At 46.0% G+C, this 27,349-nt stretch overlaps 1 long non-coding RNA gene across 2 annotated transcripts in view; it reads right to left on the reverse strand.

Annotated features, from left to right (window-relative positions):
- LOC125638314 (uncharacterized) overlaps positions 1-27,349 on the reverse strand; it is a 33,258-nt gene that overhangs the window by 4,363 nt on the left and 1,546 nt on the right. Inside the window, exons 2-4 of one of the 2 annotated variants that reach the window (XR_012669082.1) lie at positions 16,702-16,802; positions 11,216-11,384; positions 461-582 (exon numbers count right to left, since the gene is read on the reverse strand). This is a non-coding gene — a long non-coding RNA (uncharacterized LOC125638314). Of the gene's footprint in view, positions 1-460; positions 583-7,769; positions 9,521-11,215; positions 11,385-16,701; positions 16,803-27,349 lie in introns of those variants that run through there. The other variant, XR_012669081.1, reaches the window with a different exon arrangement.

A 27,349-nucleotide genomic window follows, 5' to 3' on the forward strand; every position in this document is an offset into this window, starting at 1 on the left:
TCGTTTACTAGTATGCCCTGTATCCTGTTTAGTTTTTATAGTTCTTTCCCCTTGGACAGTGAAAGTAGAGAAGTCAATTTTACTTTTCTGTTTATAGGCAGCGTTGCTTTCCAATTCCCATGTTTTAGCACAAATATTGTTGTGTTTGGATTTCCAGCACTGTAGGCAAAACTTTAAAAAATTCATTTTACGGGATTCTCTCCTAATGGTGAGAACCTGGTTTAGGACCAAAACTATTTGCCATAAAATCTGTAAGAAACCTATTCTTTGTATGTTTGTTAAGTCTTCTAAGCATTCTCTATCCAGTATTAGTTCATATTCATCCAGTTCTTATGGTCTGATATAACAGATTCTCTGATCTATCTTTTAATTCCTATCCCTTCCCCACACCATCAGCTGTGAATTTTTTTTTTCTTTCCATGTTTGTATTACACACAATCTTGGTCTTCTGTGTACTCACCCTAAGGGTAAACTCCTTCTCTGAGTTCTCCTCTGACCATTGTTTGAAAATCTCTAGGGGGTTCAGCAATAGTCTCTATCTTGATATCCTTTCTTCTCATTCAAGGTTTCTGAAAATCTTCTCTAGGAATGAGATAGATAAGTGTCAGTATCTCAGTGTAATTTTTTTAACTCCCCAATCAACTGGTTTTCCTCATTAACCTTGTCAGGCTTAAATGCCATTGTACTCTTCATGTAGATGTTTCAAGGTAGCTTGTAGTCCTCCCTCTTCCAGTACTTCAAACAATATGTCTATTTCCAGGATGTCCTGGGTCTTTTCATATTCTTAGTAAGAAGCTATATTCAGCAGCTTGCTCTATTCATCTTACTTCTTCAGAACCAGAATTATTTTGGATGAGCCAGGGTTGAAGAAATAATTTGGTAAACTGCCAGCTGCCATGGTTGATTACAGTTCAGACACTTCTGTGGCCTCTTCACCAGTATTTCAGTGATCAACTTGTATCAGTCTAATAATAAACTGCTGTGTCAGGGCTTGTTGCACCCCAGCGTGCAGGGAAGTTTGGGGAGGGGTTGGGGAAAGAACAAGGGTGCAAGAATTCAGAAGGAACAAGGGGTTGGGGAAAGGTGCACGTAGATCTGTACGTGTTCGTCTCCTCTGATCATTCTCCACAGTGGAGGTGAAACGTGCCGGCTGCAAGGGTTACTGGAGTCCAGAAGTTGTTCTATCAGTGCCATTCCCTCTTTGCAGGCTGGGGGCAAAGATTCCTTTCCCTCAGGCCCGAGGAAGGTCCCTAGAACACAATCTAAAACACTAGGGAGTGAACGCTCAGTTCCCCAATTTGGCCCTAATGGCCTTTGCCTTGTTGGTTTGTCACATCGCTACGTGATGCCCATCTTTTATTGCTCAACAGGTTGGGCATTACAAATTGCCAGCTTTTCCTTTCTTACTTTCAGTCAATTCATCTCCTTTCCCAGTGTTGACCCCTTTGCCTGGAATGACCTCCCCATCCTAGTTTGCAAAGCCAATATCCTCCCCCTTCATTCAAAACCCACGCCCAAAACCCATCCCTTTTGCAATGCCTATATCGTGCAGGACATAAGTTACCAATAACATTCAGTTATTCCCTCCTCTGGAATCCCCAGTGCACCCTGCCTTTAGACTGGTCTTTGAGATTGTATGCTCTGCAGCACAGTTTGAACCAGATCCTCGGCTGGTGCAAATCAGCAGGGTTCAATTCAATATACCAGCTGAGGATCTTGCCTACGGTTTTTATCTTTCGGTCTTGAACAGCACAAAATCCATTAGTGCTGAACAGCCAACCAGTAAAATAATAGCATACAGCAGTTGGAACAGTTCTGCTCTCTAGATCAAGAGTCAGTAAAAAGATATGGATTTAAATACAAGCGCAAAAGGCCCTTAAAGTGGATTTTATATCATCCATCAATGACAGAAACGGTATGACTGAGAAAATTTTAAGGTAGGGACCATATATAATGTTAGCTAACTGATCAAAGTGGCCTGCAGCATGAATCCATTCAGATTAAACAGCATGTGGCTAATATAAAGCTAAAAGCCTGGCAGGACAAGACGACATCAGCCCATCAAAATGTGTTGAGCTTTTCACTTTAGAAAAATAACATCATTCACCAAATATTTTTGTGAAAGGTGGGTTGGCTTTCCCGGGCACTAATGCTTGTGTTGAAAGAAAGTTGTCAGTTCTGAAAAACATTTACATTTGAGAGGAAACAACTGTCAGTGGAGACAACAGAGCAATCAGGCCCATCAGGGTGGTAATTACTGAGAGTTCAGAAAATATTAAGAGGATAAAACAGCATCTTTGGGGAGAGGACACCCACTCTTCTTTCTCAAATCAACCTGCATATTGGTGGGTTTTTTCCCCTCTTCCTCCTCTTTCTGATTGTGAGTTTGTGATACACATTAAATATGGTTTCAGAATTTGTCTAAGTGGATTTGTCTACTGCAGCGTTACACAGTGTGCTACTGTGGGCGTTACAAATTGCTAAGCAGATTTAAAGTGTTCTTTTGAGTTGCAAACTGCAGAATTTCTGCACATACTGATTATTATTCATGTCTTCCAAGACACTCAGGGCCTGATCCTGCAATCTGCTGCACTCCTATTAAAGTCAATGTTAGGGGAGTTTTGCCTGAGTAAAGTCAGCATGATTAACACCCAATTAGTAGAGCTGTAGGGTATAATTCCATGAATCCTGAGAGGTTCATACACCTCCTCTTGTTTTTATAGGGCTCTGGAATGGGTTTACAAAGACAGACAACATAGATTGCATTTACAATGGCAACATGGTGCAAGACTAAAAATGTTGGACTAAACTGTGCCTTCAAGCGCAGAGATGCGCTATGGGACGTGGTCTCAGTGGGGGTACCTCTAGGCATTCTGACTGCACTTGACAGAGGTCGATTGAATGCCTCAGGAGCCACATTTACTGCCCATACAAACCCATCTCCTCCTAGTGCGCTGTCTGCGCAGGTGCAAGGGGTGGATGGCTCTGGCCCCACTTCTCAGTCACTCCCCTTTTGAGGAGTGCCTCTCAGCCACCCACACTAATGCAGATGGCACTACCTGAGCTACCTAGCTAATCTGATTGATCTCGCTCTCTAGGTTCTTCTATCACCCCCATCACTGCAGTATCTAAGTGCCTCTCAGTTACGAACCCCCCCCACAAATATCAGTCTCTCTCCCCGTTCCCCTGCAGGAAGGAGTAGATTGCTCGCTTTGATTCTAGGGTTGGAAATTAGGTTTGTTTTTTGTTGGTTGATTATTCAATTCTGAAAAAATGGAGGGAAAACTAATTCAAAGGGATGAGTTTCATACGGAGTCCTGATTGGGGTGAGGTCCGTGGTCCTTTTCATCTCCAGGGGGAGGGAGAAAGAGAGCAAGTTCCATAGTCTTGCTCTGGACCATGTGAAAGTTCTGTCTCCTGCACTTATGAGACTCCCCTGCTGGTCAGTTTCATTGTTACAGTGGAATGCAGCTGTTGTGAAAGGTCATGGTTGCAGAGGAGGAAGCTAGGGACAGTTCCATGGAGGGCTTTGAATCATAGAACAAAGACCTTGAACTAGATTTGGTATTGAATGGTGAGCCACTCCAGATAGAGGGGCACTAGCATGTGTTCATGGAAACATGTGCTGCTAAGCAGAGAGGATGCTATGCTTTGTACTAACTTAGATTGTGAGGTTTCATTCTTTGAGAGGAGTTCCAATAACTGAGCATGGAAGTCACAGATATGTAGATCCTATGGCCAGGTCTGAGTATGACAGGATGGGATGCAGTTCCCTTTTCCATCCCCAGCTGGCCAGAGTTTTCCCCCCAGCTAGGGCTGCATCCAATAGCAGGAGGAGTCTGAAAGAGCCTAAACTACACCCTTAGGGTGGGTCTACATTGCAGTTGGGAGGTGTAACTGCAGCACATAGAGATATCTGAGCTAGCTTTGATCTAGGTAGGTCAACGCTAGCTCAAAGTAATATATATCCAGGGTCCTGGGTGGATGGGGCTAGGTTGTGTCGCCAGCCATGCTGAGGTGGCTTCGTGGCTATTGTTACTCGCTAGATTCTTGGTATTGTTACTCACTATTGTTACTTCCTACTAGAACAAAGCTAACTGCGGTATGTCTACACCTGCTGCAGCCACATCTCCCCATTGCAGAGTAGACATGGAGTCTGAACTCAGGGTGTGCTAACAGTGGCAGTTGCATATCTGCTGACTCCTGTGTGGGGGCACTGAGGCCAGAGCAGATCCCTGCAGCATCCAGGTCTCCCCCCAGCCCAGCATGCCTGCATGGAAGAGAGCCTTGATTTCTACCTAATAATCACTTATTCAGAGAACATGTTGCGTGAAATCTTGGCTCCAGTGAAATCAGTGACAAATCTCCCATTGACTTTAATTGGGCCAGGATTTCACCCATTGTGTCAGCAAACACCTGTGAGAGTGAAAAATGCTCAGTCAAAAATGTAAGCAAAGAAGCAACTTTTAAAAGGTCACAATTAGTTACTTTTCTACCATGGGGGTGTTTAATAATGAAAATTGGGAGTGAGGCCATATTAGCCCTAATTATAGCTCATTAATATTTATAGAGCTTAATCTTTTCTAACCTGGCTAATTTTTGTTGCCATATGATGCGTCTGTGCTGCTGACCTATTCCTTCCAACTCACCTGTGTCTGTTCACATTATAGGGTTTTGATCAGCCATCACTCTTGTTTTGAAATGCAAGGGGTGGGAATGCAGCACCGAGAGGAAACCCAAAGAAGTGAGAACACACTGTCTAAAGAAAAACCAAGAGAGTTTATGAAAATTAGTCACCAGCTGTCCCCTTAGGAATCAACTGGGACAACCCAACTCCATTTTCACTGGTGACCTCAGCTAGATTGGACATGTCATGTCCAGAGGTAACAGGCTAGTGTGCCAGCACTCTCTGCCACCTCACCCTTTTTGTTGTTTGTTTCGAACAACTATATTAAATGTACTAGAACTGGAGGGAAGAGAGATAAGGTACACATGACAGGTTTCAGAGTTCCATATGGTTGCTGATACAGAGTTAAAACTGAAGTCCCTTTCCTTAACTTTTTCAAGTCCCCTCTTCAAATACCTATCTTTCAAGAGACCTAGAAACCCTAGTCCTCCTTCCAGAGAATTGCTAACAAGTTAGAGGACTGAAAATCCAAAAACAAAAACTGAAGTAGTAATACAACGAATGCTAAACTCCACTCTTCAGTCACACTGTACATGGACCACTTAGTTTGTGCGCTCTCTAGGACAGAGAGCTTGTATTTAAACAAGCCTGAAAAGCACTTAGCAAATCATGAATGGTATATAAATAAAAACCAAGAAAGAACAGCTAATATTCACAGCAGAGGGTGGGAAGCCCTGTGGTAGTCTTGAGTTGGTCACGTTGAAGGCTAATAGCATATTGGGCTGTATAAATAGGAGCACTGCAAGCAGATCGAGGGAAGTGATTATTCCCCTCTATTCGGCACTGGTGAGGCCACACCTGGAGTATTAAGCCCAGTTTTGGGCCCCCCACTACAGAAAGGATGTGGACAAATTGCAGAGTCCAGTGGAGGGCAACGAAGATGATCAGGGGGCTGGGCAACATGACTTATGAGGAGAGGCTGAGGGAACTGGGCTTGTTTAGTCTGCAGAAGAGAAAAGAGTGAGGGGGGATTTGATAACAGCCTTCAACTACCTGAAGGGGGGTCCAAAGAGGATGGAGCTCAGTGGTGGCAGATGACAGAACAAGGAGCAATGGTCTCAAGTTGCAGTGGGGGGAGGCCTAGGTTGGATATTAGGAAACACTATTTCACTAGGAAGGTGGTGAAGCACTGGAATGGGTTACCTAGGGAGGTGGTGGAATCTCCATCCTTAGAGGTTTTTAAGGACCGGCTAGACAAAGCCCTGGCAGGGATGATTTAGTTGGTGTTGGTCCTGCTTTGAGCAGGGGGTTGGACTAGATGACCTCCTGAGGTCTCTTCCAACCCTAATCTTCTATGATTCTAATATTTTATGTTTCCTGACTGGTTGTTAGCACTCATATTCCTGAACCTGTTATACAGTCAAAGAAATACATCTGTATTACAGGATGCTTCCAACATATTAATCAGTGCTAAGTTGAAAGGTAGATCTGTACCTCCTCTGGCTGGCTCATGAACTTCCCAGGGAAGTGGGAGAAAAGAATAGAGAAGGACTGCAAAATGAAAGCTATTACAATAGCTCAGAAAATGGATCCAACCAGTATTTGTTTTTCCACCACTGGATTTCTATATATTTATAGTTTTTCCTTTTGAATTGGCTTTCATACTGGGGAAAAAATGATCTTCTCTCCTATCAGTTTTATGTAAGAATAAATGACTTCTCTTTTACGATAACAGGTTGCTATTTAATATGCATAGTGGCATCACCAGCAATCATGCTGTTAGCTGAAGGTCTATAGAGAAATAATATTTTCTCTAAAAGCTTGTTCTTTGCCTGACACAGCACATGGATGAATGAGCCGTTGTTAAGTTGAATTCTTTACTTGTTACTAAGCAGCTATCCCAGTAATGCATGCTAAGATAAGGGGGATCAGATCTCATACTTCAGGGTGAAAGCTAATCACTAGACACATGATGAACATGTTTTCCTTCCTCTGATGCATCACGTATTGGCCACTGCTAAAGGATACCATTGCCCCTTTTCAACTTGAGGAGTGAGTCAGATTTTGGGGCCCTGTGGATGTTCCAGTTGAGAGGCAAAATTATTGATAGGTATTTCTTTGATGCACCTTTGTTTATTTACAAAGACATGCAGTCCTGTGTCTCTGCATTCCGAGATAACCAAGAACAAAGGGAGATGCATTTCAGCTTTTAGCTCGAAGCCTCTTTAGCCAACAGACCCAAAGCCCTCTAACTTTTTCCAAGGTCATACTGGGCTTACAGACTCCTGCTTGGAGTTTTTGCTTTGCCTCTTATCAGAGGGGAAGCCATGTTAGTCTGGATCTGTAAAAGCAGCAAAGAGTCCTGTGGCACCTTATAGACTAGCAGAAGTATTGGAGCATAAGCTTTTGTGGGTGAATACCCACTTCATTGGATGCTCTGCCTCTCTGTTCTTATCTGTTCAGTTTCTGTGCATTCTCTCACACACCAACACACAACCCCTACCCAAAACACAATACTGAGCCCAAAGCTCCTATGTTTCATGCACATCTTTTGTCTTAGGTGGGGGCTTATGCTTAGTTATGTTAATTGAAGGGTGAGTTCACATCTCGCAATCTCCTTGGGGATTTAAGTTAACCCATAACAAGTTTCTCCCAACTCCTATCAATGCCATATTGGTTTAATGCAATATAGCAAATCCAACTCTCCTCTGTTCCTAATAATGGGATTTTCTTCACTCTAATAATATGCCCTACTCCTTCCTTATGTTTATTATTTGGATTTTGAACTGGACTCTTTGGTATGTATCATTCATTAAGCAAAGAAATGAAATGACTTTGGATCACCTTTGTTTAAGGGTGAGTAACAATTGAGTTACTTGTTGCCATTTGCCCATGGTTTGCATCCAGTCAACATCTAGCAGCCTCTACCTTGTGAAGCTGAAGTTTCCCCACTTAAATCATGTTGCTTCAGAACAGAGCTGGGTGAATCCTATAAACGTCATTTCTGTGACTGTTCATCTGAATTTTTTTTAATGGCTATGCTTCAACGATGTTCCTGCCCCTTTCGTGTTTGCTTTCCACAAATGTCCTAGTAAATGAGTTTGCTGGTAGGAATAGTTACCAAGAGTGATTTTCATGTGACTATGAAGAAAAAAACTGAATTTATAATCAAAAGTACATGCACCAGAAAAACCAATTCCAAGCGTTACATTTCTGTTCCCTAACTGACAGAGTGTATCATGTGATCTACAGTGAAACAGCTTGAATATCAAATACTCCCAAGGTACTGCTTGCAAATTGCTAAAATAGAGAGTTATTCTCTAAAATTACTTAGCAAGTAATTAGGGCCCTACCAAATTCACTGTCCATTTTGGTCAATTTCACAGTCATAAGATTTTAAAAATTGTAAGTTTCATGATTTCATCTATTTAAATCTGAAATTTCACAGTGTTGTAATTGTAGGGATCCTGACCCTAAAAGGACATGTGTGGTGGTCACAAGGTTATTGTAGGGGTGTGTGATAGGGTGCTGGCTAAGGAAATCTGAGCCAGGTCTCTGTCACATCAGCGCCAATCAAGAAAGGGGAATTGGAGCTGGCTGAGTAAGCCCAAGCCAGATTGACAAACGGGGAGCAACTGCTGGCCTCGTTAGTGAGGGGCTACATAAAGGCTGGCAGGAAAGAAGCTGGGGGGAGAAGAACAGGGAGGCGGTAGAGAATTAGAGGGAGTACTTCTCTGCTGGCTCCAGGAGCTAGCAGTCTCTGAGGCTGTAATACTGAAGCTGTTTCTAGTTAGAAGGTGGTGGGAAAGTATACTGTAAATAAAGAGCATGGGTGATTGCACCAACACAGAGGTCTCTGGCTGGTCTGTGGGTACAGCAGGGGCCCAGTGACACCCTGTTACAGGGAGGTTGTACTACTGCTACTCTTACTTCTGCGTTGCTGCTGATGGTGGCGCTGCCTTCAGAGCTGGAGAGCAGAGGCTGCTGGCCGGGAGCCCAGCTCTGAAGGCAGAACTGCTGCCAGCAGCAGCACCAAAGTAAGGATGGCATAGTATGGTATGGTCAGCCTTACTTCTGCACTGCTCCCTCCGGAGCTGGGCCCTTGATCAGCAGCCGCTGCTTTCCGGCTGCCCAGCTCTGAAGGCAGCAGCGCAGAAGTAAGGGTGGCATGGTATGGCATTGCCACCCTTACTTTGGCACTGCTGCTGGTGGGGTGCTGCCTTCAGAGCTGGCCACTCTCTGGCCACCACTTTGAGAAATGCTGGTCTCCCCCATGAAATCTGTATAGTATAGGGCAGTGGTTCTCAGACTGTGGGTCAGAACCCCAAAGTGGGCCATGACCTCATTTTAATGGGGTCACCAAGGTTGGCTTAGACTTGCTGGGGCCTAGGGCCAAAGCCTGAGGGCTTCAGCTCTGGGGAGCAGGGTTCAGGTTACAGGCCCCCTGCCTGGGGCTGAAGCCCTTGTGCTTGGGCTCACCCACCTGGGGTGGTGGGGCTCGGGCAGCCTCAGGTTTCATTGCCCCCGCCTTGGGTTCATGTAGTAATTTTTGTTGTCAGAAGGCGGTTGCAGTGCAATGAAGTTTGAGAACCCCTGGTATAGGGTAAGAGCACACAAAAGACCAGATTTCACTGTCCATGAGGCTTTTTTCATAGCCGTGAATTTGGTAGAGTCCTACAAATAATTCTCAACACATGAATCTGAGAAAATTGTGATCTGTTCACATATAAGCCATGAACAGGAAGAGAAGCAAAATCAAATACAATATTTGCTACGTGAATAAGTCATAGGAGTACTCAGAAAATAACCAAGAAAGATGCAAAACAATTGGTCTTGGAGAAATTCACCCGTTTAGATGGATTTCTTAGGTTAGGTAGCTTCTTATAGGGAAACCTGGAAGAAAAAAAAACAAAAACACAAAACACCAGAATAGCTACTTCCTGTTGCTCACTGAAAAATTAAACATATTCAGACAACATCCTTGGTTTGAATTTTGGAGTGAAGGAGTAGCAAAGAGTCTCTGATAAACAATAATGATCTCAAATCTTAACTCTATTAATCCAGGCAAAGGGTATGTCATAGTCTAAGCCAGGGGTGGGCAAACTTTTTGGCTGGAGGGCCACATCGGGGTTCCAAAACTGTATGGAGGGCTGGGTAGGGAAGGCTGTGCCCCTCTACCCTACCCACCCCCTCCCACCTGACTGCCCCCCTCAAAATCCCTGACCCACCCAACCTCCCTTCTCCTTGTCCCCTGACCACCCCCTCCTAGTACCCCCTGCCCCAATGGCCCCCCGGGACCCCACCCCCTATCCAACCCCCCCTGCTCCCTGACCTCCCCGATCCCTATCCACACCCCCGCCCCCTGACAGGCCCCCCTCTAAAGCCCCTTTCAGAATGCAGCCTTGCAAACATGGGCGGAGGACTCAGGAGGAGCAGCAGCAGCCGGAGAGACGTGGCTGTTTCCCCTTCAAAGTGGTGCTTCTCTCTGGCCAGCTGCATGGCTGCCCGGTGCTCTTCCCGAGTCCTCCGCCCTCATTCACTGTGCTTTCGCCACCCGCACCGCCCGCCTGCTCCCCTGTGGCTTCAGGGGGGCCTTCCTCCCTGCTCTCCCCTGCCCCCGCAGTGCAGCCCCCTCCCACACTGGCGGAACCGCGAGCTGAGGCTGCGGGGGAGGGGCTGGGGGCTGGTCTGACCGGGAGCTCAAGGGCCGGGCAGGACGGTCCTGCGGGCCGTAGTTTGCCCACCTCTGGTCTAAGGTATACTGAGGCACTGGATGGCAAGTGACTAAGGACATAATCCAAACACTGTTGCCCAAAATTTCTGAAGAGATGCCCAAGACGACATGTACGGTGGGTTTTTTTCCTAGCACACTTAAGCAGTATTCTTGTGCTTCTTCATTTGTTCTCTTGTTGAGCCATGAACTAAATTTCCCTTCTCTTGTACCTCTGCTTGAAGTTAGATCACAGCACCCCACTAAAAGATTGTGTTCACTGGTTCTCTTTCAAACCTCCATTCAAAAGCCTCTGCATGAAAGGCAGAGCGCATCCCCCAGGGCAACTAAGTCTGCCATCTGGTAGGCTTGTTTTTTATAGAGTCATTTGGAAGATATTAAATCTTCTTTTGTGTGCAGTGAATTAGGTGGTAGAGGGACTTAAAGTTCTATTGAAGAAGGAAAAAAAGACTTTGTGTCCAGAGTACAAATTATAGAGGCATTAGTGGAAAGACAAAAGGCAAGCAAGCATCAATCCCTTTGAAAGCTGTAAATCACAAATGCCTCGGGTTGTTGGTTAAGTTCATAGTTTGCTGGGTAATCATTGTCCTGCGTTAGAACCTAAGCTTCCAAATAGTTTCTTTTGAAACTAAATCATTCAAAATGAGCAGCCAGAAAGTCCTAATGGTGTCAAAGGGGAATCATGGAGAAAATAACTTAAAGAAAACCTTTAAGCGAGCCCATATATTCTATTTATGATGCTAAATTGTTTATCATTAGAAAATTAGAATTGTTTCAGGCTGTTCTCTTTGGCCACTGAACATGATGCTGAGGATAGTTGGTTTCCTCAGGGGGAAAAAAGCCTCTTCATAACTTACCTCGTCACTTGCAGTAACTCCATGGACTGACGCTGAAGAGGTTTCCAAGTCAACAGCCATTCCAACAGATGCCAGCAGCTATGTTCTTGGTGTGGTGCCCCTCCAGTTACAACGAAATGATTGGAAGCTTCTCGCAGGTTGTTCCAGAGGCCAAAACCAGGAGGCCCAACTAGAGAAAGAACATTTGGCAAGTTTGTTACAGGAAGTTCAGAAAACTTTGGCAGGGTCTCAGTTTTGAGCAAGTGGCACATCACAATCCACCCATACTATTAATATATAGCAAAGACCTAGACAAGGTGCCTCTTCATGCAAGAGTTCTCATAATATGCACTAGGGAAGTAGTCTCATTGATTCTCCAGTGACTTAGGGTGATATAGTAGCACTCCTGGGTGCTATTTTGAGTGGCCTACCAGCCTGAAACTGCAAAGTTATTCAAGTTTATAAGCATGGGTGGCTCAGTTACTTACACAGGACTGTATACAGCTCGTAACCTCTGCATCATGAGAGGGAAAGTCTCCAAAAAGGAAGGTCTGATTACCCCATGGCAATCATATTGTAGTCCCACAGTTGTTGCAGGACAACATCTTAGTAAAGATACAAGAGGCCTCACAAAATGCTGGGAGTGAGCCTGACAGTTGGTCTGCTGGCTCAGCATAGGGCAGAGCTTAAAATGCAAGAGGGAATCAGGCAAGTCATGCAAAACGACCAGAAAAAGTAAACACAAAGAACCTCTCAGACCCACAGCATTAGTGGATAGAACAGCACTAGAATTAGCAGCAGTACAGCACTCTGAAGAAAAAGGCCATATCTATCTGGCAGTCATGGACTATTTTTTCTAGACCACCTGATTCTCACCAGATCCATGTCAACAGGTCAGAGAAATGTTTAAAGCCACTGTTTTGCCCTTTGGCATTCTAAAGAGGAATAGTCACTGACGGTGAGCTACCATTGGCCAGCTCTGAATTCTAAGCTCTTGGGATACACAGTAGGACTTTAAACATATTGCCTCCAGCCCCTACCACTTACAGAGAATGGACAGTATCAATTGCTAAGAGAAGTCTACAACACGGAGATTCCATATTAGCTCTGCTGAGCTATCGGGCAGTGCCCACATCAGTCACAAGATTAGGCCCAACTCAGCTGCTTGAGGGCCAACAGATCAAATTGGCCATAGTTATAGAATGTGGCTTGAGAGATGCCAGATCTAAGAAGTCTCAGGCTTTCTTCCCTTAATCATCAGAATGCAGCCCAAAATTTATCCAGGGTTAACCCAGGAGACCTATTTCTGATAAGGCTAAATGAAGAAACATATGGGAAATCCCCAGCTTTTGTCACTGCACTGTTGATTTGTTAATGACTCCAATCTGCGGATGTGATTGCAGAACCATTGGCCATTATTTTTGAAAACTCATGGCGATTGGGGGAGGTCCCAGATGACTGCAAAAAGGCTAATGTAGTGCCGTCTTTAAAAAAGGGAAGAAGGTGGATCCTGGGAACTACAGGCCCGTCAGCCTCACCTCAGTCCCGGGAAAAATCATGGAGCAGGTCCTCAAGGAATCAATTCTGAAGCACTTAGAGGAGAGGAAAGTGATCAGAAACAGTCAGCATGGATTCACCAAGAGCAAGTCATGCCTGACTAATCTAATTGCCTTCTATGACAAGATAACTGGCTCTGTGGATGAAGGGAAAGCAGTGGACATGTTGTTCCTTGACTTTAGCAAAGCTTTTGACACGGTCTCCCATAGTATTCTTGCCAGCAAGTTAAAGTATGGGCTGGATGAATGGACTATAAGGTGGATAGAAAGCTGGCTAGATTGTCGGGCTCAATGGGTACTGATCAATGGCTCCATGTCTAGTTGGCAGCCGGTATCGAGTGGAGTGCCCCAGAGGTCGGTCCTGGGGCCGGTTTTGTTCAATATCTTCATAAATGATCTGAAGGATGGTGTGGATTGCACCCTCAGAAAGTTTGCAGATGACACTAAACTGGGAGGAGTGGTAGATACGCTGGAGGGTAGGGATAGGATACAGAGGGACCTAGACAAATTAGAGGATTGGGCCAAAAGAAATCCGATGAGGTTCAACAAGGACAAGTGCAGAGTCCTGCACTTAGGACAGAAGAATCCAATGCACCTCTACAGACTAGGGACCGAATGGCTCGGCAGCAGTTCTGCAGAAAAGGACCTAGGGGTTACAGTGGACGAGAAGCTGGATATGAGTCAACAGCGTGCCCTTGTTGCCAAGAAGGCCAATGGCATTTTGGGATGTATAAGTAGGGGCATTGCCAGCAGATCGAGGGACGTGATCCTTCCCCTCTATTCGACATTGTTGAGGCCTCATCTGGAGTACTGTATCCAGTTTTGGGCCCCACGCTACAAGAAGGATGTGGAAAAATTGGAAAACATCCAGCGGAGGGCAACAAAAATGATTAGGGGACTGGAACACATGAGTTATGAGGAGAGGGTGAGGGAACTGGGGATGTTTAGTCTTCAGAAGAGAAGAATGAGGGGGGATTTGATAGCTGCTTTCAACTACCTGAAAGGGGCTTCCAAAGAGGATGGATCTAGACTGTTCTCAGTGGTAGCAGATGACAGAACAAGGAGTAATGGTCTCAAGTTGCAGTGGGGGAGATTTAGGTTGGATATTAGGGAAAACTTTCTCACTATGAGGATGGTGAAACACTGGAATGCGTTACCTAGGGAGGTGGTGGAATCTCCTTCCCTAGAAGTTTAAGGTCAGGCTTGACAAAGCACTGGCTGGGATGATTTAGTCGGGGATCGGTCCTGCTTTGAGCAGGGGGTTGGACTAGATGACCTCCTGAGGTCCCTTCCAACCCTGATATTCTATGATTCTATGAACAGAGGATTGAAAAAATGGAAAAACCCCAAGGGTAGGATGGGGAGAGACAAAGCTGTTAGAATCTGCTGTTAATAGGGAGACTCTCTCTAGCAAGGAGGGATCAGAGCAGAACCAGAAGAGAAGGTTGTGAAGGAGGGGTGAGGAAACTGAGACAGGGTATTCCATACAGGCATGTAGGAGTGTGCAGTCATCCATTCGCATCAGTCTCTGAGGGAGACCACACCCCTTAACTGTCAGGCCCCTGTTCAGGCAAGGGTTACTGGGGAATTAGCGATCTCAGAAGTGCTGGCTCTCTAAGCGGGGCCAGGCAGCAAGCAGTTCAGGGCTTGGGCCCTCAGGCTCCAAACAGTCTTATAACCTAGCTCTGGCAGACAAACGTAGAACTTCTGACTGAAGGTGGGGAGGGAGCCACCCCAGGTGTGGGGATGGCAGGAGGGGGTAGCAGGACCCAGGCCCACTCCACTCCACTGAGTGCCAGCCCAGGGACTAACAGTTGCAGATGGTTCTGCCACTGCGTCAGCAGGTCTCCAGCCAAACCACACTGACCTGGATTCAAGCAACAACGCAACTGGACTAAAGTCTGGTGTCCCTCGGCTACTTCCTACACTCTCCTGGCTGTGTACCCGGGTCTTGGGGTTGTCTCCCTAGGTATGTTGCCAGCAACAATCACAGCAGCCTCCTCAGCATCCTGGTTGGCTGGCAGCTCTGACGATCCTTGTGAGTGCTCAGCACGGTGGAGGTCCATCCTCTTCAGGTTCCTGCTCTAGCAGCAGGTAGAAGGCATCTGTGTACCTCAGAGTCAGTGGCTCCAGCCCAACTGAGCTACGGGACTCACCTTTTATACTTCCTGTCCCACCCTCTGCTTCTAGAGGGGCAGGTGTGGGTGTCCTGGCTCTGCCCACCAAGGGGTTGGGGGGGGTTCCTTCCTGTCTGTCTCAGAGGGAGGCCATGCCCCCTTGCTACAAGAGACCTGTATATCTCGTGCTTTGTGTATGAGTAAAGTGTGTGTGTTTTAGAAGAGCCTGTGCAAAGTGTCTGTGTTACTTACTTTAACTGTCAAAAAGTCATCAGAGTTAAATTAAGGTATCTCCACGGGTGGAGCTCTGGAGAGGGCATATATCAGCTATTGGGGAGATTTGGAGGGTTCTCACTAGTCTTGGAACCTAGGGCAGCTGAGGCATGTGTCCCACATCACAAAGGGTACCAGCATTGGCATCTTTATCCCAGGAGTGGGCCTGAATGGTCAGACACAGATCCAGTGTCTGGATGCTGCTCAGACTCAGTAAACTTGTGTCACGTGCAAGATTTGGGTCTGATACAACAGCATGAGGAGCATCCACAAGGGGAAACTCAGCCAAGGCTGTAACACACATATCTTGATGGCATTATTAGTTATTATTTATAATAATTGATTTTGATGATTCATTTGTGGCAATGATAAAAGAAGAGGTGATTTAAGCAGGACTGAAGGAAGAAAGGGTAGCTGGGGCTTGGTGACCAGACCTGGATGAGTATCTCCTAGAGCTGTATTATGAAAACAAGGCAGTTTGTTACAAACTTGGGTTTGCAATTTTTTCCAGGGAGGCATTTAATAAATAAATCTAATAAAATAAACAGCAACTTACATTATCCATTAAGGGAAGGAAAATCACCGGGGATGGAAAGATTATTTTATGGTTAAAACACAGGAGTGGAAGTTCAAAGAAGAGGTTTTGTTCCACCCTGTGACCTTGGGCAAATCACTATCTCTGTGCTTTGATTTCCTTATGTGTATTCCTTCACAAGATTGTGTGAGGTTTAAGGCATTATTGTTTGGAAAGCATTTTGAAAGTTTAACCAGGGTAAAGGAGATCACAAACAGCTAGATACTATGAAAGTTGTTTAACCACCACAACCTTCTCCATACTCCGATTTGAAAAGGGAAGATGTGATACTGGCTGATAATTAGCAAGACTGTCAATGCATCTCTTAGACAGAACAGGCTGCCTGTTGCTTTCCAGGAAGCAACAGGCAGCCTGTTCTGTCTAAGAGATGCATTGACAATCTCCACAAGTAAGGAACCCAAGACTTCTATACTGGCCTTCAGTAGCCAAGGAGGACATGGCTCCAAAGCACAAGTTGTGGGACAAAATTCTCCCAGCACCTCAGGGAGCATCACTGGCTGAAACTCCAGCCAAGACAACAAAGCTCTTGTTCCCTCAAGACCTTGCTTTGTCACCACAGAAGTGGACAGGGCATCCCTAATCTGATCAATTTGGACTGTAAAATAGCAAGTAATTTCCTTAGAACGGAAGGGACTCAGACAAGCTAGTGAACTGAGACAGACTGCATTTACCAGACTACCATACAAAACAAATCTGCTCTCTGAGATCTTGCAGATGCTACGGTAGAGGAAAAGAACTTTCTCCTTGCTTCCCACACAGCCACAGAATAAGAGTTTTAAAAAATCTCTATGCTGCAGTCAATCAGGCTTGGCATAAGTCTTCTGCTATTGGCACTCTAATCATCTTCCTTCTCGTTTCATTTATCACAGATAATCAGTAAACCAAAGTGACCATCAAGAACAAAGCCAGTGAAGAGGATGGCTAGGGGACACCTTATCAATAGTACAGAGTATTATAATCACCTACCAACCCTCAAAGGAGCAGTCTGTCAGTGTTCTCAGACAGGGCCAGATTTCCAGTTAGGCACAGTAGGCATGTGGCTAGGGGTGCCGGCATTCTAGAGGTGCCTAGAAGTTAAAAAAGGGTTAAAAGTTTCATTTTTTATGGAAAACACGAAAGTCAGCTGTAGGCCAGGGCGGGGCACTGAAGATGCTGTGGCTAGGGGTGCGTAAGGTTTAAATTCGGCCCTGTTCTCAGAGCTCTCTGGAACATTTCTTGTTTCCTTTAATCTTTAAGGACGGACCACCAAAACAGGTCTCTCATCCTGACTGGAGAGATGAGCCCGAACCATATGTGGTAATGGTAGGTCCATGACACCAGGTTTAAGGTCCAATTTACTAATTGCCAACTCCAGTCAAAAACCATATCCAAAGTGTGACCAGCTATATGAGTTGAGCAAATAACTACCTGGGATACCCCCATGAGCTGCTTCTGAAGATTCATCATCTACATGCAGACTGAAATTGCCAAGAACAGTCAGTATCTGTATTTCCAATGACGAATTTAGTCAACTCATGAAGCAATTTGGCAGTGCAAGCTTTTCAGTATGACCGGTCCCATTTTAGTCCCATCCCAGGACTCAGATATTAATGGACACAACTCTATAAGATCCAGGTTTAGAGAGGGCAGTGCCATGCTGAGGGTGTTTCAGCAATGGTTCAAAGACTCAAATCTGGATCCCCTTTCCCCCACCACAAAAACAAAATGAAAAAAACCCCACCACCAACAGTGCAGTCACCACTAAGTAATACTTTTACAAAGGGGCCTTCCTAGCTTTCTCTAAAGCAGTAGTTCTCAACCAGGGGTCCAGGGCCACGTGAGGGGGTCCACCAAGTATGGCTGGCATTAGCCTCGCTAGGGCCCAGGGCAGAAAGCTGAAGCCCCGCCATGTGGGACTTCAGCCTGGGGACCCGAGTCCCACCACCCAGAGCTGAAGCTGAAGCCTGAGCAACTTAGCTTTGTGGTGCCCCCTATACCATGGGGCCCTGGGCAATTACTCTCCTTGCTACCCCCTAACACCGGCCCTGGCTTTTATATGCAGAAAAACAGTTGTTGTGGCACAGCTGGGCCATGGAGTTTTTATAGCATGTTGGTGTGGGGGGAGGGGCTCAGAAAGAAAAAGATTGAGAACCCCTGCTCCAAAGCACCCCCATTAATTAGCTCATCTCAGTCTATCTGCCTTGCTTCCAAGTCCTCCATAGAAATAACTGCCACAGCCATTGGCGGCGGGTATAATGGGCAAGGGGAGGAACGCCTCTCCTAGCACAGCTGTCCCAGCCCCCCACCCCCAGCCCACCTTTTCCCCTCCCTGCTCTGACCCTTCCGTGAGGCTCTCACAGCTTGCTGCTGCTGCCTGGAGTGAATCTTCCTCCTCTCTTCCACCCCATCCCCTTCCGCCCTCGGAGGTTCAGGCAGCTGCCGCATCTCCTCAGCCCCCACCCCCAGTGGGGCATGGGTATGTGTGAGAATGCAAGCGGGGAGTCAGTGGCAGATGGTGGGGGGAGGGGGGCACAGTTTGAGGAGGTGAGTGGAGGGGATCCTTGAGTAACTTTACACATTGACAGGTTTCAGAGTGGCAGCCGTGTCAGTCTGTATCAGCAAAAAGAACGATGAGTACTTGGGGCACCTTAGAGACTAACAAATTTATTTGAGCATAAGCTTTCATGGGCTAAAACCCACTCCATTGGATGCATGCAGTGGAAAATACAGTAGAAAGATATATATATACACACACAAGTATCTAGGAAGTGGACCTATTGTGTGGACCAGTCCACACTGAGGTTGATAGTAGGGTAGAAATCAGGTGGTAGAGAAGGGAAGTGGGGGAGGGGTCCCAGTTTGCTTCTTGCTCTGAGTCCCAGCCCCTCTCAACCCCTGTGGGTTTCTTACCCTCAGTCCTTAGATACTGGGGGGTAGGGTGTCCCTTACTCCAATTCTCAGGTCTTCTAATTTCGTAACACACCATAAAGGTAAGTCCCCATCCTCAGTTCTCCTCTACCTGCCTGATGCAGGGGGTTTTATTAGGTTCCTAACAGGGCCTTAATTGACTGCAGGCGCTCCAATTAACCTGCAGCCACCTTCCCTAGTCTCCAGGGAACCACACCTTAATTAGCCTTGAGATTATATATCTAGCACTCTCCCACTACTCCCTAGCCCTCCTGTATTATAAAACCCAGTGTAAGTAAATGAGTCTGGTAGGGAATTCTGTGTAAGAAAGGTGATTAAACTTAATACAGGCTGTTAATGGCAAGCACTTTTTCCAAAGGAGAGATTAGGCTTCAGGTCTCTCTATACAGCACACACGGAACTCCCTGCCACGCAGAGGAGACTCTTTCTGGCAACTGAGCTATACCTCTTGTCTGTTCAGTTCCCTTGGGGAATGTTATTAGTGCTTTAAGGTGAAAAGGGGAGAGGGTGTCATGAGGGGGTGCAGCAGCAGGGTGAGGAGGTGAGCGTTGAGCCAGCTGCACAGCAGGTGGTGGTGGTGGGGTCTCATGGCGGTTGGGGAAAGGGTCTGGTGGGGAGGGGAGTTGTGAGGTCAGCAAGCGGGTGGGGGAGGAGGTGGGGAGTGGAGGAGGGAATCTCAGGGAGGGTGAAGAGATGAGTGGCAAGTCAGTGGTGGGGCCTGGGGCAGAGCAGGGGTGGAGTGTGGGTGGGGCTGTGGATGGAAGAGGCAGGACAAAGTGCTTGCCTCCCCCAGGGGAAGTTTCACCCACCAGCCATGGCCACATCACTTAACTTTTCCTGCCTGTGGGGGCTTGGGGCTCTCCTGAGTCTCCAGCAAACCCCTATCCAAGTTGTTCATAATGTCCTTCCTCTGTCTGTAATACACAAGGGGTTCTCCAAACAAACCAAAGAATGGTCCTTTTCTCTCTCTTTCCATTGAGAGAGAGGGGAATCAGAGGAAAAGAAAAGAAAGGCAAAGGTGGTCTGTCTCTTAGGCAGTCTTTTGGGATTGGCTTATCAGCTGATAGTGTATTTAATTAGGTTTCAGAGTAACAGCCGTGTTAGTCTGTATTCGCAAAAAGAAAAGGAGGACTTGTGGCACCTTAGAGACTAACCAAGCTATTACCACCAGGAGAGTGAGTTTGTGTGTATGGGGGGGTGAGAAAACCTGGATTTGTGCTGGAAATGGCCCACCTTGATTATCATGCACATTGTAGAGAGAGTGGTCACTTTGGATAAGCTATTACCAGCAGGAGAGTGAGTTTGTGTGTGTGGTTTTTGGAGGGGGGTGAGGGAGTGAGAGAACCTGGATTTATGCAGGAAATGGCCCACCTTTATTATCATACACATTGTGAAGAGAGTGGTCACTTTGGATGGGCTATTACCAGCAGGAGAGTGAGTTTGGGGGGGGAGGGTGAGAAAACCTAGATTTGTGCTGGAAATGGCCCAACTTAATGATCACTTTAGATAAGCTATTACCAGCAGGACAGTGGGGTGGGAGGAGGTATTGTTTCATGGTCTCTGTGTGTATATAATGTCTTCTGCAGTTTCCACGGTATGCATCCGATGAAATGAGCTGTAGCTCACGAAAGCTCATGCTCAAATAAATTGGTTAGTCTCTAAGGTGCCACAAGTACTCCTTTTCTTTTATTTAATTAGGATCTATCCCCAGCCGTCCTCTTTGTGGGATACCCTGTTTTATAGGTTTCAGAGTAGCAGCCGTGTTAGTCTGTATTCGCAAAAAGAAAAGGAGGACTTGTTGCACCTTAGAGCCTAACAAATTTATTTGAGCATGAGCTTTCGTGAGCTACAGCTCACTTCATCAGATGCATTCAGTGGAAAATACAGTGGGGAGATTTATATACATAGATAACATGAAACAATGGGTGTTACCATACACACGGTAACGAGAATGATCACTTAAGCTGAGCTATTACCAGCAGAAAAGCCGGGGTGGGGGGGTGGTGGAAACCTTTTATAGTGATAATCAAGGTGGGCCATTTCCTGCAGTTGACAAGAATGTCTGAGGAACGGGGTGGGGGGATAAACATGGTAAAATAGTTTTACTTTGTGCAATGACCCATCCACTCCTAGTCTTTATTCAAGCCTAAGTTAATTGTATTCAGTTTGCAAATTAATTCCAATTCAGCAGTCTCTCGTTGGAGTCTGGTTTTGAAGTTTTGTTGTTGAAGAATTGCAACTTTTAGGTCTGTAATCAAGTGACCAAAGACCACTCTGACTGGTTTTATAGCTGGTCCATGCAGTTTCAGTGGCTATGAAGCCTGCTACTGTCTCCCTCTTGGCTGATCTGACAGTCTCTGAGGTACGGCAGTCTTTTTCCTATTCACCACTCCTTCCTGTGACAGGTTTTCCCTTTAAAGTGTCTTCCCCCCTCCTTTCCAGGCAAACCAAGCCTTACTGGTGCACCCTGATAGTGGTGAACAAGCCCAGAAAAGCTTGATAGTCTCCTCTCTGAGTGAGCATGTGCCCCTTCACACTGCCCCATGGACATTCTTAGATAGGTCTTGATTAATTTTAGCTTGGTGAAATTCCTTTCATTAGCAGCCACGGTTACAGGAAGACAGAAAAAAATATGCAGTGCTGTTTTTATGTTAGGGAAACTCGCATCTAAAGAGCTTTTGTGAATGTAGCCAAGGCGATCAATGGGCACCTTTGTTTTTAAGTCATCCTTAAAAATATGCTTGCAAAAACTGGCAAAGAGTTCAGTATTCTTAATACTCTCAGAGTTTAAACCCTCAGGGTAGGTGCTTGCTAAGTTTCGAGGATGCCTCTTTAGGTCTTCCCTGTTGAGAAAGAAAGCAGGTTTGTATACCTTTGTCAATTGTGCAACCCTTTTCCAACCGTTCTGCAAGTTCCATCGAGCGAGGGACTGCCTCCATGTGGTCCTTCGAATGTTTGTGCTGGCATACTCACTCGCTAAATTGGAAATAGTCAGTGAACCCATTTTTATGGTTCACAAAGGAAGATGAGGAATTTGGCTAGAAAAGCAAACAAGTGAAACAGAACAAGAAGGCAGGAGTCAAACCGTATATCAACCAAAATCTCTGGCATAACTCCCTATTAGGAGTTTTGATAAAGAATCACAATTTTAATAATTGCCTTCCTCTGCATTCGTTAGATATGTCTTGTTGTAAATGAACAACAAGACTGTTTTCTACCAAAAAAAACAGTGAACAGAAACCGTCACTTGTGCCAAGTAGTCGTATCTGCCTTGTCCAAGTCAAAATTCTGCCCCACGCTTTCAGTAATCAGATCACTTTGTGTCTAAATCCATAACAGTACTAGCAACCAACAGACAACTTTCTATCCCAGAATCAGACTCTAGGATCAAACAATTTAATGCCAAGCTCTATGCTGGAATCAGGGACTCCGACACCCAAGAAGCCTGACAAACCAAAATCAATGTCCTCATGAGATAAGGAAGGCTCAGAAATGCGAACAGCAGAATTGTCTGTGGCTTGTTCACCAGGAACATGCTTGTATTTCACACATTTCAAGAAACTTTGTAGACCATTCACATTTTTCTGATCTTTTACACAGGCCTGCTGCAGCTTGTGCTTTTGACCACCACTTTTGTGCTTGTCGGTACTCATGGAAGGAATCATGGTTAACTGTAAGAATTCACCCACCAAGCCCTTCACGAATGAATTGCTAGGTTTGGCATGACTGCGGCAGTGTGTGAAAGAACTAATATCTCTGTGAAACTCAGAGAAATCAGGTGAAAGTTCATAATATCTCTGGTTTCAGAGTAGCAGCCATGTTAGTCTGTATCCGCAAAAAAGAAAAGGAGTACTTGTGGCACCTTAGAGACTAACAAGTTTATTTGAGGATAAGCTTTCGTGAGCTACAGCTCACTTCATCGGATGCATACAGTGGAAAATACAGTGGGGAGATTTTATATACACAGAGAACATGAAACAATGGGTCTTACCATACACACTGTAACAAGAGTGATCAGGACAGGTGAGCTATTACCAGCAGGAGAGCAGGGGGGGGGGGGGGGGGTGGAAGAGGGGAACCTTTTGTAGTGATAATCAAGGTGGGCCATTTCCAGCAGTTACCAAGAATGGGTGAGGAACAGTGGGGGGGGGGGGGGAATAAACATGGGGAAATCGTTTTGTGTAGGTTTCAGAGTAGCAGCCGTGTTAGTCTGTATTCGCAAAAAGAAAAGGAGTACCTATGGCACCTTAGGGACTAACAAATTTATATGAGCATAAGCTTTCGTGAGCTACAGCTCACTTCATTGGATGCACTCAGTGGAAAATATAGTGGGGAGATCTCCCCACTGTATTTTCCACTGAATGCATCCGATGAAGTGAGTGGGGAGATCTCCCCACTGTATTTTTCACTGAATGCATCCGATGAAGTGAGTGGGGAGATCTCCCCACTGTATTTTTCACTGAATGCATCCGATGAAGTGAGCTGTAGCTCACGAAAGCTTATGCTCAAATAAATGTTAGTCTCTAAGGTGCCACAAGTACTCCTTTTCTTTTTACTTTGTGTAATGACACATCCACTCCCAGTCTTTATTCAAGCCTAAGTCAATTGTATCCAGTTTGCAAATTAATTCCAATTCAGCAGTCTCTCGTTGGAGTCTGTTTTTGAAGTTTTTTTGTTGAAGAATTGCCACTTTTAGGTCTGTAATCGAGTAACCAAAGAGACTGAAGTGTTCTCCGACTGGTTTTTGAATGTATGAATGGATGTAGAAGCCCTCTACACCAACATTCCACACAAAGATGGACTATAAGCCGTCAGAAACAGTATCCCCAATAATGTCATGGCAAACCTGGTGACTGAACTTTGTGACTTTGTCCTCACTCATAACTATTTCACATTTGGGGACAATGTATACCTTCAAATCAGCGGCACTGCTATGGATACCTGCATGGCCCCACGGTATGCCAATATTTTTATGGCTGACTTAGAACAACGCTTCCTCAGCTCTCGTCCCCTAATGCCCCTACTCTACTTGCGCTACATTGATGACATCTTCATCATCTGGACCCATGGAAAAGAAGCCCTTGAGGAATTCCACCACGATTTCAACAATTTCCATCTCACCATCAACCTCAGCCTGGACCAGTCCACACAACAGTTCCACTTCCTGGACACTACGGTACTAATAAGCGATGGTCACATAAACACCACCCTATACCGGAAACCTACTGACCGCTATACTTACCTACATGCCTCCAGCTTTCATCCAGACCACACCACACGATCCATTGTCTACAGCCAAGCTCTGCGATACAACCGCATTTGCTCCAACCCCGCAGACAGAGACAAACACCTACAAGATCCCTATCAAGCGTCCTTACAACTACAATACCCACCTGCTGAAGTGAAGAAACACATGGACAGAGCCAGAAGAGTACCCAGAAGTTACCTACTACAGGACAGGCCCAACAAAGAAAATAACAGATCGCCACTAGCCATCACCTTCAGCCCCCAACTAAAACCTCTCCAATGCATCATCAAAGATCTACAACCTATCCTGAAGGACGACCCATCACTCTCACAGATCTTGGGAGACAGGCCAGTCCTTCCTTACAGACAGCCCCCCAACGTGAAGCAAATACTCACCAGCAACCACACACCACACAACAAAAACACTAACCCAGGAACCTATCCTTGCAACAAAGCCCGTTGCCAATTGTGTCCACATATCTATTCAGGGGACACCATCATAGGGCCTAATCACATCAGCTACACTATAAGAGGCTCGTTCACCTGCGCATCTACCAATGTGATATATGCCATCATGTGCCACTCTTGTTACTGTGTGTATGGTAACATCCATTGTTTCATGTTCTCTGTGTATATAAGATCTCCCCACTGTATTTTCCACTGTATGCATCCGATGAAGTGAGCTGTAGCTCACGAAAGCTTATGCTCAAATAAATTTGTTAGTCTTTAAGGTGGCACAAGTACTCCTTTTCTTTTTGCATAATATCTCTGTGAAACTCGGCACTATTCTAGGTGAAGCTAATAGCCAGAGCTCAGGAATGCGGATAAAATAAATAAAGGTGAAGAGAAAAGATAAGTTTCAGAGAAGACTAAGGCCCCACGGTGGAAGAAAAAAGCAAGAAGTAAAAAAGGGACCCTTTGTGGGCCCCTAATGGTCCCGGGCCCACTTCCATGGAACCCTCCTTTGCACAGCTGTAGGAGAGAGACCTACACTTTGGGCAGGATGCACTCAATACAGCTGCACCTCCTCTCTGCTGATGCCTCTGTTGGTTCATGATGTATGGCAGCAACTATGCCAAAACTGGCCCAGCAGCAGCATCCAAGCGGTGTCAGTAATAAGTGGGTAAGCCCTGTGGCCTGAAGCCTTAGAGGGAAGGGAGCTCGTCATTGTCACCTGTTTTTGAAATGGGAGAAAAGCGGCCCAGAGCTGCTTAAGAACGGCAGATAGGCAGGGGCTCCACTGGGGATGGAGTTCTCTGCCAGCTTCTGCGAGAGAGCAAGGGGAACTGACTAAATGGGTCTGACTTATTTGCATGTTAGTTATGTGACGGATTGGGGGCATTTTGGCTAAAAAACAGTTAAATTTTGAGTTTGGGGGCAACAAAATGCTTTTGACCTTGGCAGGAAATACGAGGACAAGACATCGACATCAAATGCAACTGGGGCCACTCTGACTGGACTGCTGTCAGGCACAGTTTGGTGAGGGTGCCAGAAGACAGCAGGGGAGGGACAGCTGTGGGAAGTGCCTCTCTGATGGTGAGGACTCTGTTAAGGATCCATCAGTGCCCCGATGCCTCTCTAAAGAGCTGAACGGAGACAGAGGATGATGCAGACTGGCAGTGGCAGCTTTGAAGCGACAGGCAGCACAAAATAGTTGTAGTGGCGGGCAGCAGCTCTGAGGTGATAGCTGACCCAGTGCAGCAAAGGCAAATTGGAGGCAATGGATGGAGCAGAACAGCAGGGGCTGGGATAGATCTGGGGCAGCTTGGCCTGAAGGCACAGACAGAGCAGCAGCCTAAGGATTATGGCCACCCTACCCAGCAGTTAAAGCTGAAATCATCTCAGCTGGGCCAGGTGGTAGAGCCTTCAGAGCAGCCTGGGCCTGCCAGGATCTTTGAACTTTTCCTGTTCAGGACAGCTAACTGAGAGTGGACAGCTGGGAAGGCACACCAACCAGACAAATCGCCAGGAGCACTGAGGTTGATTGTTATGGGCCCCTGGGAGGAGGGAGTCTTACCTCAGATAATTTCTCAATTTATTAATTGCTAGTTTTCCCAAGTTTATTCTGTTATCATCCCCCACCCCCTGGTGCCTCCTTTAATATAGTTTTCTTTATTTTAAACCCCAGACTCAATGCTTGCAAGTGGGGAAGTATTGCTCATCAGGGTGCCCTTGGGACTTGATATAGTTTCCCAGGATTCTGGATGCGAGTTCCAGCTGGTGTTAGTTAAGTCTTTACAGAAACCCCTAGAAAATGGAACTCAGCCCTTTTTGCTGCCGTCAGCACCTGGCACAGTCAGGTGTTTCACCTTTTAACAAACCATAGAAAGTTGATATTTTATTTCTCACTGACTAAGCCTTAATCATCATGAACGGAAGACCAGGATCCTTATCTCTTGACAACTAGACCTCCTGAGAGACCAAAGGAACAGAAATTAAACCTTTTATTCCTGGTTTAGAGTCTCCTTACAAATGTATTATCATCTGATCTCCCACTGCCAGCTACCACAGGGATTGAGGACTCCAAGCCCCCACACCACACCCCATGCTGGGCCTCCATAGTCCCAGTATTGTTCCATTCTCTTGGCCATTTGACAGTGGCCATCAAGGGGATACATCTGGGTGCTCCAAAAGACATCTCAACAAAACCCCTATCACACACACCACATCCTTTCCAACCCACCCCACATCCTTTCCAACCCACCCCACACTCACTATCTCACACTGAATATCCTCCCACCTTACGGTGCCAACCCTCTCAAAACAAGAAAAAAAATCCTCCTAATTTCTATAGTCATTAGGTCTTTCTCCCCATAACCACACTGTCACTGTGGCCAAATGGAGAGGAACATCAAGACAACCACTCACATGCCGCATGCTATCCACATTTCTGATGGCACCATCACCTATAGCCATAATCCCTGCCACAGAAGCTAGCCCATAAATTCCATCCTACAGGCGTCTCATTTTAATGATTTCTTACCCTGCTGGCCTTTCGTCCCACCATTGGAAACCCTCTCAATCACAACAAACTACTCCCAGATCTAAATCTCTCAACAAGAAGAATACACCATAAAAAAACAACAACCCACAAACAGGCCACCACCCAGAAGGTCTGAAGTTTGCTCCCAGCCCTCTGCTGAGTTCCTGGTGGCTGAGAAGAGGCCCCTGTTGCCCTTCAGTAGCAGTCTGCTCAAATGGGACATCAAAACCAAAACTCCCTCCTTAGCAGTGGTCCATCCCGTTAAAATGGGATGATGCTGGACTATAAGGTGGATAGAAAGCTGGCTAGATCATCGGGCTCAACGGGTAGTGATCAATGGCTCCATGTCTAATTGGCAGCCAGTATCAAGCAGAATGCCCCAAGAGTTAGTCCTGGGACCGGTTTTGTTCAATAGCTTCATTAATGATCTGGAGGATGGTGTGGATTGCAGCCTCAGCAAGTTTGCAGATGACACTA

This window comes from Caretta caretta, chromosome 6 (genome assembly GCF_965140235.1).
Source record: "Caretta caretta isolate rCarCar2 chromosome 6, rCarCar1.hap1, whole genome shotgun sequence".
Classification (NCBI taxonomy): Eukaryota; Metazoa; Chordata; order Testudines; family Cheloniidae; genus Caretta; species Caretta caretta.